We start from the raw sequence: 13,420 nt of genomic DNA, 5'->3' as shown, positions 1-13,420 counted from the left end.
TCTCTGTCTCTCTCTGTCTTGTGAGCGCACGTGCCCTATAACAAAAACCTCTCCAAAAAAAAAAAAAGAAAAAAGAAAAAAAAAGATATTTGGTAATTACTAAGCCTTACTTTCTTTAAAAGCCAATGACAGAGTTTGTTCTGAATAAACTATGTACTTACTTTTTTTCAGAGCCACATAGATCTAAACTTCTTTCATGATTACAGTCCCTTCTTGCACTGTTTCACAAATGGACGTGGAGAAATTTTAATTTACAAAGAACATTGGTTTGGAATGTATCTTACGTATATCTCTCTCTAGATAAAGGCTTCCAACATGGTTTGTATAGTTTATACTTTCTTCTCAGCTTTTCCCCTCTTCTCTCTCTCATATATCCTCATAAGTAAATATCTTACTAAGCACCCATTTATTTGAAGTATGTAGAATATCTAGGAGTAGAAATACCAAGTTGAATGAGAAAAAGATCCTTGATATTAAAAACATACATTCAAATTGGAAAGAAAATCTAGTGGATTCTTTCCATAGAGTGTGCAAAGAGAATAAGAAATAAATATTAGGTGGGAAGAAAGGGGATGTCTTCGTGAAATGTGGTATGTGTGAGTGTGGATACTGTGGAGAACACATTACATGTCTTTTTATCTATTTGGCATGGTTTTCTTTTTTAATTATTATTTACTTAATGTTATTTATCAACATTATTGTTTTTTAACTTGCTACAGGGCATGCACATTCACCAGAGACAGACAGAGAGAAAGAGAGAGGGAAAGTGAGAAAGCAACCACCAGGTCTGCAGCTTGGACAGCAGTCAGCCATATGCAAGTCCACACCATAAGCTCCATGCCTTTAACTGTCTCCCTGTGTGTGGTTTTCTCAGTGTATGGCCCTAAAATGAAATAGGTCTGTAGGCGACGCACTATCTCATTGTACGTCATACATTTTACATCACAGTAACGGTGGGTATCTCAGTAGAGATCAAATTTAGATTAAGTAAAAATTCCCTATCCAAAGTCATTTTTTCCATTTAAATTAAACTGAAAAAAAAAAAGTTTTTCCTTGCCATCAGAAAACTGTTCTTGAGGAACTTCATTTTTGGACACACCACAATTCTGAGGAATAAACTTTGACGTTTTGACGTAGCATGAAAATATTTAGAACAAGCATGGATTTCAGATAAAAATATATATTCTGAATTACAGGGAAAATAAAAGACTATTCTACATTGTGGCAATTCATTCTGCTTTTTTTCCCTGCTGTCTTATTCCCCTACAATACACCAGAAAGATGTATGAGAGTATATAATTGGCTGGAAATTGAAAATTATGACACTATCTAAAGGTGTCTCAGAGTAGTAATAGAATTTTTATGTTTTAAAATGTATTTTTAATTCAAAATTACTGTTAACTTTATGTGATATCTTTAAAAATGTAGTATGAGGGTGTCCTAAATATTCAAGTTAAAACAGGCACACTTGTTTATTTTAAGTTCTCGATGAGTGTCTCCAATTAAGTAAACAATAAAAAAGTTCTATTTCTCCCAATTTATGGTTCAGAGGATGACAATATATTAATAATTTTTTTATTTTTTCATTACTTTATTCACTTCTATTTTCAACTAAACTTGGGCAAGTAGCAGATTTAAAATCGATATTTGATGATATCTACGACTACACATATGTTTTGCTCATTAATACAAAAAATCACATAAAATTTACATAAGTAATTTTAATAGGAATATATGTTAGTAGTGATTTTTAAACATAATATTGGTATTAATTTCTATCCAGATATAGATTAGTCAGCGCACCACAGGCAACTTAGCCTTCATGGTTTTACCATTGTGTTACATTTTATTTAAGGAGAACTTGAACTATTTCAGCATTTCTCTCCTTCTAGTCTCTAGAGATTAGAATGAATAATGCAAGTGAATTTAGCCATGTCTTCATTAAGTGTAGTGTAGAGACAGGACTTGCCCCTAAATTTAATTTAGATGACTATTTTATTCAAAAGGTAGCTTCAACTGTTTAGATTATACTATTTAAAATTCATTTTATCAACTTTAAATAATTTTTGTACACTTAAGAGTAAAGGAATCAAGTTACTGAGGCAATGAAAAGGCCATGCAAAAGTATGTCCCTAGCGGAGGACCAAAAAAAGAGTTAAACCATGCAGTTTAGGTGAGTGATCTTTCCAGGCTTCCACCCTTCTGTTTACCTCTGGTCTTTCCATTACTGACCTGGTAGAAAAGCACTACTTTATGAAAAATGTTGGTAACAATGTAACAGTGGACATAGCCTTGTGCATGTAGAACTAATTAGGCCATGGGCCATCCTTTGCACTGGTAAGGTCAGTGAAAGCAATGCCTTTTGAATATTGAGTCAGTTTTATACTCCATACCAATCTTGTGGCAAGTCTGAAGAAATTGTTTTAAAATTTATTTTACATTCTTATTCAAAAGCGTTTTCAAATCAAACATCCTTCAGACGTCCTTTAACTATTTTGCTGGGGCTTAGGAAAAATGCAGAGCAATACACTTTCAGGTGTACACTGTACAGTATAATTTGCATACAAATGCATTTTTACTGAAAAAGATCAGGGCAGAGTTTTAAATATGTTTTTACATTGAACTTTTAGGCATCTTGTGAAGTTGAATCTAATATAAAATTTAGAATTCTCTCTACTCCTAACACACACGATTTGAAATAAGTTTGTGTTTTCTAGGACATGGGTACTAATTTCACCAAAGCTGTTGCAGATAGAGTCACACACATTACACAAAATAATGAATTGGATTATTTAATATCTTATGATAATCATACTTAAACAAGTACTTTTAAACCCAAATATTAATTTTAGATGGATATTTGTAATAGAGGATTGGAAATGTATTCCCAATGTCATACAAAATAGTCATAAAACAGAAATCTGTTCACAGAATTTCAGTATTTCAGTATTACTTACTGTATCAATGCATAAAAGCAATGTGAAAGATTAGAAAAAAGAATATTGTCTAAACACTCAGCAAGATGAAATGCATATTGAATACCCCCCAACCAATATTAGAGGAGTCAGACTACGAAGAGGGGAATACAATAGCTAAAAAAAGCTTAATCAGTTAAGACATTTTCAGGGTCAATAAAGCTGGTAAGGTATGTAAAGATAATTTTAAAATATTTCTGCAATTACATTTTTAAATTATTGATAGGATAAAAAGTAAAGTATTTACTTCGAAGTAAATAAGTGCAGATTTGAAAAGATGAAAATAGACTAGATACCGATTAGAAATAAACAGAGGAAGTGGTATTGGGGAAGACATTTGAAAATGCATTGCTTATTTATTCATATACAACATGTAAATTCATTCATTCAGAAAACCTTTCTCAAGGAGGTGCTGTGTGGCTGGCACTGCCTTAAATACCAGTGTGCCGGAGGCTCTAGCCTCTGAGTGTCTCTATGACTGACCTCCTAGAACTTGAAGAGATTGACAGAAATAATTGTGCACCACCTAGTTAAAGCTTTACATGGTTGGGGGCTGGCAAGTGGCATGGTGGTTGAGGGCGCTGGACTCTCACATGGCTGACCACGGTTCAAGTCTCGGACCTGGTGGTTTGCTTTCTCACTTCTTCTCTCTCTCTCTCTGATCAAACTGGAAAGTAATAATGATAATAATAATAAATAAAGTTAAATGAAATAATTGTTTATAAAAAAGCTTTACATGGTAAATTGATAAGTAATCAACTCATTAAAATTTTAACTATAGAAAGAAACATGATTGTTTCAGTCTGAGAATGTATGGTATATACTATGTTTTCATATATTTGCCTAATTTTTGCTTTAGTAATACTAAGGACTATATATTCATATCATTTAAGAATCCTGGTTTTAAGTAAACATTTAAATGAATACTCAGACTATTGTTAATAGACAATGAGGGAAATTCTTAGGTTCAGAAATTATTTGTCCTGATATCTGAGCTGTGGGACCTGCCTAGGTCATCTGCCTATGTCATGTGGTCTACAGCATTCTCTCTCTATATATCTATGTGTAAGGAGAAGTAAGACACAGCTTAGTGCCTGTACTAAGCCAGGATCTGTGAAACGATACACACTCAATGAAAGGGCAATCTAAGAAAATAACCCTATCTCAAGGGAGGAAATTAAAAAATATTAGTAATAGCAGTAATACCTGCTTCAATGAAATACCAAAATATAAACAAGAAAAGAAGCTATTTTAAGTAAGATACCCAGAAACAACTTTTGAATTAATTTAGAAAAATTAGATAATAGTTACAAAATATATCTGGTTAGTATATTCAAAGAAATTAAAGAAAATGAAGTAACAAGAAACTAAAAATCATGTCTGGGCAGACAAAAAAAGAGCTATGTGAAACCTCCTCAGAGTAACGTAAAATATAATTGAAATTAGAAGCTCAACAAACTAGCTAAGCATAAAATAAATTACCACTGAGTGGACAATAGTGAACTGTGAGATAGTTCTAAAGCATTGACAAAGATTGTGTCAAGGAGGGAAAAAAAAATGAGGTGCAAAATATTAAGGGAAGATTAAGAATTAGGAAAAATAAAGATCAGGCATTCTACTATGACTTCCTGAAAGAGATTAAAGGGAAGGGTTATAAAAATGGAATACTAAGTGCCACTTGAAAATGAAACAGTTTTTCAGAACTGAAGAAATCATTCATTCCCAGCTCTCAAAAATCCAATGGAACCCAAACAAAATAAATGACCAGAAATCTTATTTTACACATATTGTGGTGAAACTGAAAACAACTAAGAGAAAAATATATAAAAAGTAGTCATAAGGAAAAGGCTTTACATAACATTAAGAATGAAAACAGACATATAATTATAAATTTGCTCAAATTTTAAAGGATAATCAAAAAAGGGCCCAGCAGGTTGCATAGTAGTTAGGGTATTGTACTTTCATGTGGCTGAACTTGGTTCAAGTCCTAGACGCAGAGGCTTGAAACCCATACTGGACATGTGAATGTGGGTACCCAAAATCCCAAGAGGAGAAGGGATTGCAGCATAGCCATCATCCTGGGGGTGTACTTTCTCGTTTTCTGTCTCTCTATCTCTCACTGTCTCTCTGGTAAGTACATACACCCTATAGAAAGACTCTTTCAAAAAAACAGTTGAAGAATGCTATGCCAATACCACATTTAAAAGTTTAAACAAACACATTTCTAGAAAAATGCAGATTATGAAAGCTGAATCAAGAAGTAGGATATCTATAAATTTGAGAAAAAAAGAAAAAGAATTCCTAGTTAAGAATCAGTCCACACATCCCATAAAAAAAAAATCCCACATTAAAAAATAAATTAATAAATAAATTAATTAATTAAAAAAAAAGAAAAAGAAAAAAAAAATCAGTCCACAGAGATGATAAGAAGCATGAATGGTTTAATGGAAGGGAAGTAAAAATCAGAGTTAATTTTATAGTATACAAAATCTTCCAGAGAATAAGAAAGAGGAAGTAAATATATATCTATTCATTTAATGTAGCTTTTTTGTTTGTTTATGTTTTTCCTCCGTTGAAACTAAACAAGGATAGTAAGAGTAGCCAAGTGTGCTTACAAAAGTATTGAGTTGTCAGAGAGAAGATGACATATTGTTTCTGTTTTTCTATGCAAAAATGTGTCATGACTTTTCTGACAGCCCAGTAGTTGACAAAATTAAAGAACAAATGGAGAATAAGTGAAACAATGTTTTTAAAAGATAAAATCACACATGCCGGGCATGTGTGCATGTGTGCCCAAGATCCCGAGAGGAGAATGGAGGGGAAGGGATTGTGGCGTGGCCAACCCCCCTAGGGGGTGATTTCTCCCTTTCTGTCTCTTGGTCTCTCTCTGTCTTCCTGGCGAGCACATGCACCCTATAGCAAAAACCTCTTTAAAAAAAAAAGACATATATGGTAAAATATCATTGATTAGACTGTCATGTACTATGTGCGTATATAGAGAAACCATACTGTGTGCTATAGGGATATACAAAGTTGGAATAAAAAAAATAAAAGGAACTCACTCTTTAATTATAAGAACAAGTCTTAAAAGTCCAGTCTCAAGACTTCTATTAAAGCTTATTCTTTGGGGCCAGCAGGTGGTATAGTGGTTAAGGTTCTGGACTCCCACATGACCAACCATGGTTTGAATCTCAGATCTGGCAGCTTGAAATTCATTCTGGATACGTGTGTGTGTGACCAAAATCACAAGAGGAAAACAGAGGAGAAGGGATTGTGTAGCTGTTTTCTCACTTTCCATTTCTGTTTCTTTGATGAGCGCACATGCCATATAGTAAGAAAATCTCTCCAAAAAAAGGATATATATATATGTGTGTGTGTATATATATATATATACACACACACATATATATCCTTTACTTCTTGGCTAGTACAGCTAGGAAATATAAATGAAGGAATAAGAATTTAAAAAGAAGAAGTGTTAATGGCAGTTGATATGGTAGTCTAGAACAGGAATCAACAAACAATGGCCAACAGGCCAAAAGTAGCTCACCAACTGTTTTTGTAAATGAAATTTTACTGGAATATAGCCAAGCTTTGCTCATTTATGTATTGTCTAGAATCGTTTTCATGGTACAATGGCACAGTTGAATAAATAACCACAGAGACCATATGGCCAACAAAGTCTAAAATGTTTATTATTTGACTTGTTACTGAAAAGAAATTCTATTTCCTGGTCTGGAATCTAAAATTATTAGAACTAATAATATCTTTTAGCAAGGTTGTCCACTGGGACAATAAAATATACAAGAAAAAATATTTTAGAAATGAAGTAAAACTAACAGAATATTAGAAATCATATTTTGAAAAAAATAATTAAAAATAAGGAAAATTTAAATACATGGAGAAAGACATCACACTTATGCATAGGAAGATCTAATATAGGTAAGTTTTAAATGTCTAATCTCTAAATTCAATTTAATTCCTATCAAAACTGCAATAGATTTTCTCATGGGGTTTGTAAATGTATATTTGAAATCTATCAAAAAATACTAAGAATATTTAACATTTCTGAAGAAGAAGAAGTTTGGCAGGTATTTTTCTATCAAAACACACACTAGAAAATAATGTTTAGATCAGAATGCTACTGAGGCATTAATAGAAAAACAGACCAATGGAACAGGTAAGGAAACTAAGAGAGACATAGATAAATGCAAAAGTTGATCTATCATGAATGTGGTAGAGTTTAGTGAGGAAAAATATATTTTCAGAAAATGATAAAAAGGGAATTATTTATGTATAAATGTACAGAATTTTATGTTGAAATTTACATTTCAGGGTCCAGCAAGTGGCATAATGGTTATATCACTGGGTTCCCACATAGTTGATCACAGTTTAGGACCCAGGCCCTGTGATTTAAAACACACGCTGGGCATGTGGCTTGCATGCTCAAATCTTGAGAGGAGAATGAAGGAGAAGAGATTGCAGTATGGCCAACCCCCCTGGAGGGTGATTTCTCACTTTCTCTCTGTCTCTTTCTGACTCTCTGGCAAGCACATGAACCCTATAGCAAAAAAATTCTCTTAACAATAAAAAAAAAAAGAACTTCTGTTTTATCAACGTGCATCATAAAAATAGAGCAGAAATCATGACCACAGAGTAGTCATTTCCCATGCAGTTAACCAACGGTGTGTTAGTGTCCAGGATAAAGAAAGAACAACCCCCAAATAATATAAAGACAAGAAAAATCCCATTAGGAATATAGCTATTAAAAAAGAAAGCCGGTAAATAAAAAAGATTTTTAAAAATGTACTTAACTCATGAGTTCTTATTTAAATGAAAATAAAAATTACAATATGAAACACTTTAAATCCACCAGACTGGCCAATTTTTAAGAGTGAAAACAGTTCAAAAGCTTTCATTTCTTGTTGTTGAGAAAATAAATTCGTACAACTGCTGTAATTCAGTAGTTTCTTTCCGAGATATACACCCTAGTGAATCTCCCATGTGCTCAAGGAAACATACATAAGGATGCTGAAAGCAGAGTGTGTAAAAATACATTTCTAGGGACAAGATTACTGAATGAACCATCTCTCTGAATGAATCTCCAAAGCAGAATGCTGAGTGAATAAAGCAAGGCAGACGAGAGTATACACCTTGTGATTCCGTGAAAAAAAAAAAAAATCCAAAACATGAAAGACTAATACTTGTCATGTTTAGGAATATTGTATATAACCATTGGGTAAAACCATGCAGAAAATCAAGAGAATGATCAATCTGAAATGTAGTTCAATGGATATTTTCAGGGCAGAAGAGGGGGATATCCTTGCTAATGTTTTCTTTATTACCAGGAGAGAGTAGAAGCTGCTCATACATTTGATTATTTTGATATGTACATATATGTTAGCTATACTTTTGGCACAAGTAATATATTTTTATAATAGGTACCAATACAAATATTTTGAAATAAATAAGACAAGTGGTAAATAGAGTATGTTCTTACCAAGGATTAAGCGTGAAAGTTTGATCCCCGAATGAAGGTTCAACTTAAATAGCACACTCTAATGACCAGTGATTCATTTACAGCTCTACCAATACAGCTTAATACCATCACTTTCCACTCCTTTGGCCAGACTCGTAAACATGGACTGGTCACTAACAATTTTTTCATAGCTGAGATCTTTGATGTAGCAGTCAACCTCTAGATTTCACATAGGGTACTGTTAACAAAAGAAGAGAAACAAATACCACCACATACCATTTGTAATTCTTTGTTTTTCAGAGTCACATTGGAAAATGTGCTGTATCCATTAACCTTTTTGCAAAGAGCAGAAGGTAAGCTAGTTAACATTTGACAGTTTCGCAGAGTCTATCGACTTCTAATGAAAAATACACTGCTACCTTTATTCTCTGTATACCTGTCAGTTGCAGAGAGTTTGTTACAAGAAGAATCATTACTATCACTGTGTTTTACTTTCCATATTTCCCATATACTGTCAGTAAATATAAATTGAGGTTGATCTTGACTTATTACCATATGAATTTTAATTTTCTCACTCCCTAATCCCATATTGAACAGTTGTTTGTTAATGGTTAGTTCCGTGCATAATAAATGAATTTCTCAGTTCTTTCAAGTAGTGCTTGATAGGGACCCTGTAGGATAGCCCAGCGTTAACTCTCATGCCTTTCTTTACACACTAAGCAAGAAAAGGCTAAAGGAAACAACCAATTCTTCTCTGGCCTTGGAAATTATCCAGCATGTTCTCATAATCACAGAATGATTAAAAATTATGAGGGCATCATGGAATATTTGTGCAAGGGACAACAAAAATGCAGGTGTAGTAATAATAATATAGTGGTAAAGTCCCAAAAGGAAAGAGGTGAGAACAGTTTTCAGACTAGAATGTAATCAATCAGTAAGTGGATGTCCTCCCTGGTATATAATTAATAGTCTGGGATTTCAATCAGTAATTGGCTATTACATAAACCTTTACCATTTGCTGGAAGGTAACTCAAAACTCCCCAGAGCTGGCTGTCAATCCTTTACAAATGCAGACAATAGAGCATAGACCCTTTCCCAATTCCTTTTTAAGCTGGCGATAGCCATATAATGTATAACATTTGTATCATGTATGGAACTGATGAAATCATTAGTTAAGATGATTTCAACTTCAGGTAACAGTTTTAGTTAGCTATAATATCACACACACCTTCACATAGTAATAGATCTTGAAGTGAGTTTTCAAGGTTAGTTAATTCTGAAACCAAATAATAGTGGTGAAGACCCAGGTTTTCTTCTACCTCTTTATTCTATCATATTCAGCCTGTTTACATTTGTTCTTGGGTTTGTCCCCTCCTACTCATGAAGAGTCCACAGATAATAATCCCCAAACAATTGAAAGGCAGATTGTGAATTCATCCTTCATGCATTTTTTTTCCCTTGGAGCAAAAAGACTTCCTGAGAATCACTACTCCCACCCCAACAGGACCTCTTTCATTTTCTCATCAATCAGAATTGTATCTCTTTCATTCCCACATCACTCATCACCAAGATGAATGGATTCACTTAGTGTAAGTATGGTTTACTCTCCAACTTGCTATCAGCGGGGAAGCTATAGCCTTCAATGAACATAGGATGATCAGATATATTGGGTTGTTGGGAAAGTCATGACACATTTTTGCACAGGAAAACACATCATGACTTTCCTGACAACCTGATATAAACACACCCAACATCCTGTTGGACAGATGACTGTTAAGTAGGCAACCAAGAATGTCTTCCATAAAGCTATGGAAAACCTTCTAGAACTTTCTAGGCAGTGACTTTACCCAAATCTCAAGGAGACTCAGATCCTCACTTCTTAATTTATTGTACCTATTCTTTTCTTAATAATCCACAGGAGAAAATTTATTCTGCTTTTGTTTGTTTGTTTTGGTAAGATGCACTAAAGTCTCTAACTCATTCAGTAAAATAATCTTTTCTTCTAGTATCTCCTATTTAGATGTAAGCAGAAGAATATTTGAGATTAACACAAAAGCAAAGGAGCCAATAGCTAGACACTTTGTAGTATCTCTCGAGGAATAATTTCGATTTCTGCCTGAAGGGAGAACATGAGGTAGAGGAAATAATCACAGTTTTAAAAATTTAACATTTGGTGCAAAAGGATAAAATAGGAAATTCAGAAAGAGAGACTGGACAGAAATTTGACTTTCATTCATTCATAATTCTACCTCATTATGTTCTTAAATGGAAATACATACTCTAATGTTACTGTGAGTATTGAAGGTAGGTAGAAGAAAACTATGACAAAGAATATTCTGTTTCTAGAAATTGATTTTCTCTGTTTGTATGTATTTTATTTTAGGGAATCTGTTAAGTCTCTAAGTGCTTTGAAATGGTTATAGAAGAACAGAAATACGGGTAGAGCAAATTAACATTTAAGGTGTACCTGGTGCCCATTAGGTATAAGACTAGAGATTTTTATATGCTTTTTAAGTTACTTAGTATAACAGACTTGAAAACTACACATGATTACTGCCATATTTTAGATAGAACTTGTTGAGCAGAGAAATTATATGACTTGTCCTATTGCTCACAGAGGGTATGTGTGACAGAATTGAGAATCAAATATCTCTCTGACCACTCAGCCCACCAGGACACAGACGGTCCCAGCCATCTGCCTTATTCTGCCACATTGCCAAAAACGCCCAGGGCAAATAAGATGAACTATGTAGACACACTTAGAAATATTGAATCTGAGGTATAAAAAAATTGGTTAGTCTATACATTAAGTAATGTGAATAATGGTGAACTGGAAATGTATAAAATATTCTTTCAAAGAGAGCTCTATATAGAACCTCTGGAATCAAATTTGTACCCTCCCTAATTGCCATAAATAAAAGGTGAAAGCAAAAGGAAAGTATATTTAATACCAAAATGAGATGTAGACATTTCTTTTTTTAGATATATTTATGATTCTATAAATAAAGTTATATATATATATGTATATATACACACACACACACACACACACACACACACATATATATATATATATATATATATAGAGAGAGAGAGAGAGAGAGAGAGAGAGAGAGTTATGTATAAAGGTATAGAATGCAAACTCAAAATGTTCATACTCATTTCAATAAGAAAATTAAAAATGTAGGAAGGTCTACATTGTAAAGTAGACTTTCGAGAAGAGAGTGAAGGGGAGGGTTGTCAAGGGAGGAAAGTGATGGTAGTGCTGATGGAAAAACACCTTTCTGCAGGGCCACTGCTCTGACACCAGTCCCACATGTTTCACATCACAGCTCAGTGTGCGAGCGCTGAGCTGTGCACCACACTGCACAGTGGGAAGTGTGAATCTGAGCACCGCTGCAAGGAGAGGTTTCCCAGCATTTCACAATTACCAAAATACCTGCACAGCAAGATATCCCTTGTTCAATAAACAGTATCTGAATGTGCTCTTACTTCCCAGGCTCACAGTCAGTCAGCACAACATACATTGCACTGTAAGAAAACGTACATGAGCAATGGAAGCATTTAAAACAACCTAAACGATTTTAATGTAGGTTATTGGATGGTAAAACAAGTACATGAATTAGAGTTCATTCATTTTATTACACAATTTTGTTTTCGCAGATTGCCTATTCCATAAGACATATATGAAAAATTTAGACATAGAATTGATATTTGAAGCTATTACACATATTCAAAAAAATTTCAATGTGTAGAACTGCAGTCAGAATACAAATAAAACTGGCCAAATTTTTTTTTCTTTTTAGCCATATTGCCTGTGTGCTCCCCTGAGAGAGACAGAGAGAGAGTAAATGAGAAATCACCTCCCAGGGGAGATGACCATACTGCAATCCCTTCTCCTCTATTCTCCTCTCAGGACCTTGGGCATGCACACACACACACACCTGGCATGATTTTCAAGCCACCGGGTCCAGGGTTCAAACCACAGCTAGCCTTGGGGAATCCAGTACCTCAGCCATTACACCACCTACTGTCCCCAAGGACATACATTTTTAATGAAAGCATGTAAAAAATACATTAGAATATTGGTCATTTAAAGTTTTCCTCTATGATTCTTAAGTTCTGATAGATTTATGTAGACAATCGAAATCATTTTCTTGGCACATAATTAAACTGACCAAAGAACTTTCTCACTTGGGTATTTGTTGCCACTATCAAAGAGATTAGGGACTGTCCTTGATGCCCAAGGAGAACACATTATTAGGAGCACAGTCATCCTATTTTATTTCTCTTTGCAGTCACTTTCTTCAAGGTTATCTTATGTAGATAAAGTGTTGTAGAAAGAATAGGGTTAGAAAAGTCCTTTAGAGGTTTCTTGGTCTTTTATCTGAAATACAAACTGGATTACCTCAGCTGCAAAGTGTCACAACCAGTGCTTGCGAGATAATTCCTCTGTGCCATGGCCCCTCAGCACATTAACTTTGATTTTGTTGACTTATGGGCATATAACTTATAGAATGTAAATTTTACTGGAGCCAGGGTTTTGTCTGACAGTTCATTCAAGAAACACTATTTGACAAATGTCCTAGGAACATTAAGAACAAATGAAAAAGACAAACCGTTGGTGTGTCCAGCTGAGGGGAAAGATAAAACATGTCAATAACAATGACAATAGAGGGAGATACAAACAAGAGAGGTGTCTCAAAAACTACAAGAGTGAGGTTTTGTAAATTTAGTAATACCATTAATCTGACAGGCCAATACAGAACAGTTAAAATTGTATTCAGGGGACCAGCAGTTAGCATAACGGCTATGTTGCTGGACTCCCACGTAGTCAACCGCGGTTCGCGTCACAGACCTGGTGGCTTAGAACTCACGCCGGGCGCGTGTGCGTGCGTGCCCAAGATCCCAAGAGGAGAATGGAGGAGAAGGGATTGCGGCGTGGCCATCCCCCTGGGGGTGCGAT

At 34.4% G+C, this 13,420-nt stretch overlaps 1 pseudogene; it reads right to left on the bottom strand.

Annotated features, from left to right (window-relative positions):
- LOC102491071 (hsc70-interacting protein-like) overlaps positions 1–13,420 on the bottom strand; it is a 123,300-nt pseudogene that overhangs the window by 103,701 nt on the left and 6,179 nt on the right.

This window comes from Tupaia chinensis, unplaced genomic scaffold (genome assembly GCF_000334495.1).
Source record: "Tupaia chinensis unplaced genomic scaffold, TupChi_1.0 Scaffold000478_3, whole genome shotgun sequence".
In the NCBI taxonomy this organism is placed as follows: Eukaryota; Metazoa; Chordata; class Mammalia; order Scandentia; family Tupaiidae; genus Tupaia; species Tupaia belangeri.
This window is presented reverse-complemented; position numbering and strand designations above follow the sequence as displayed.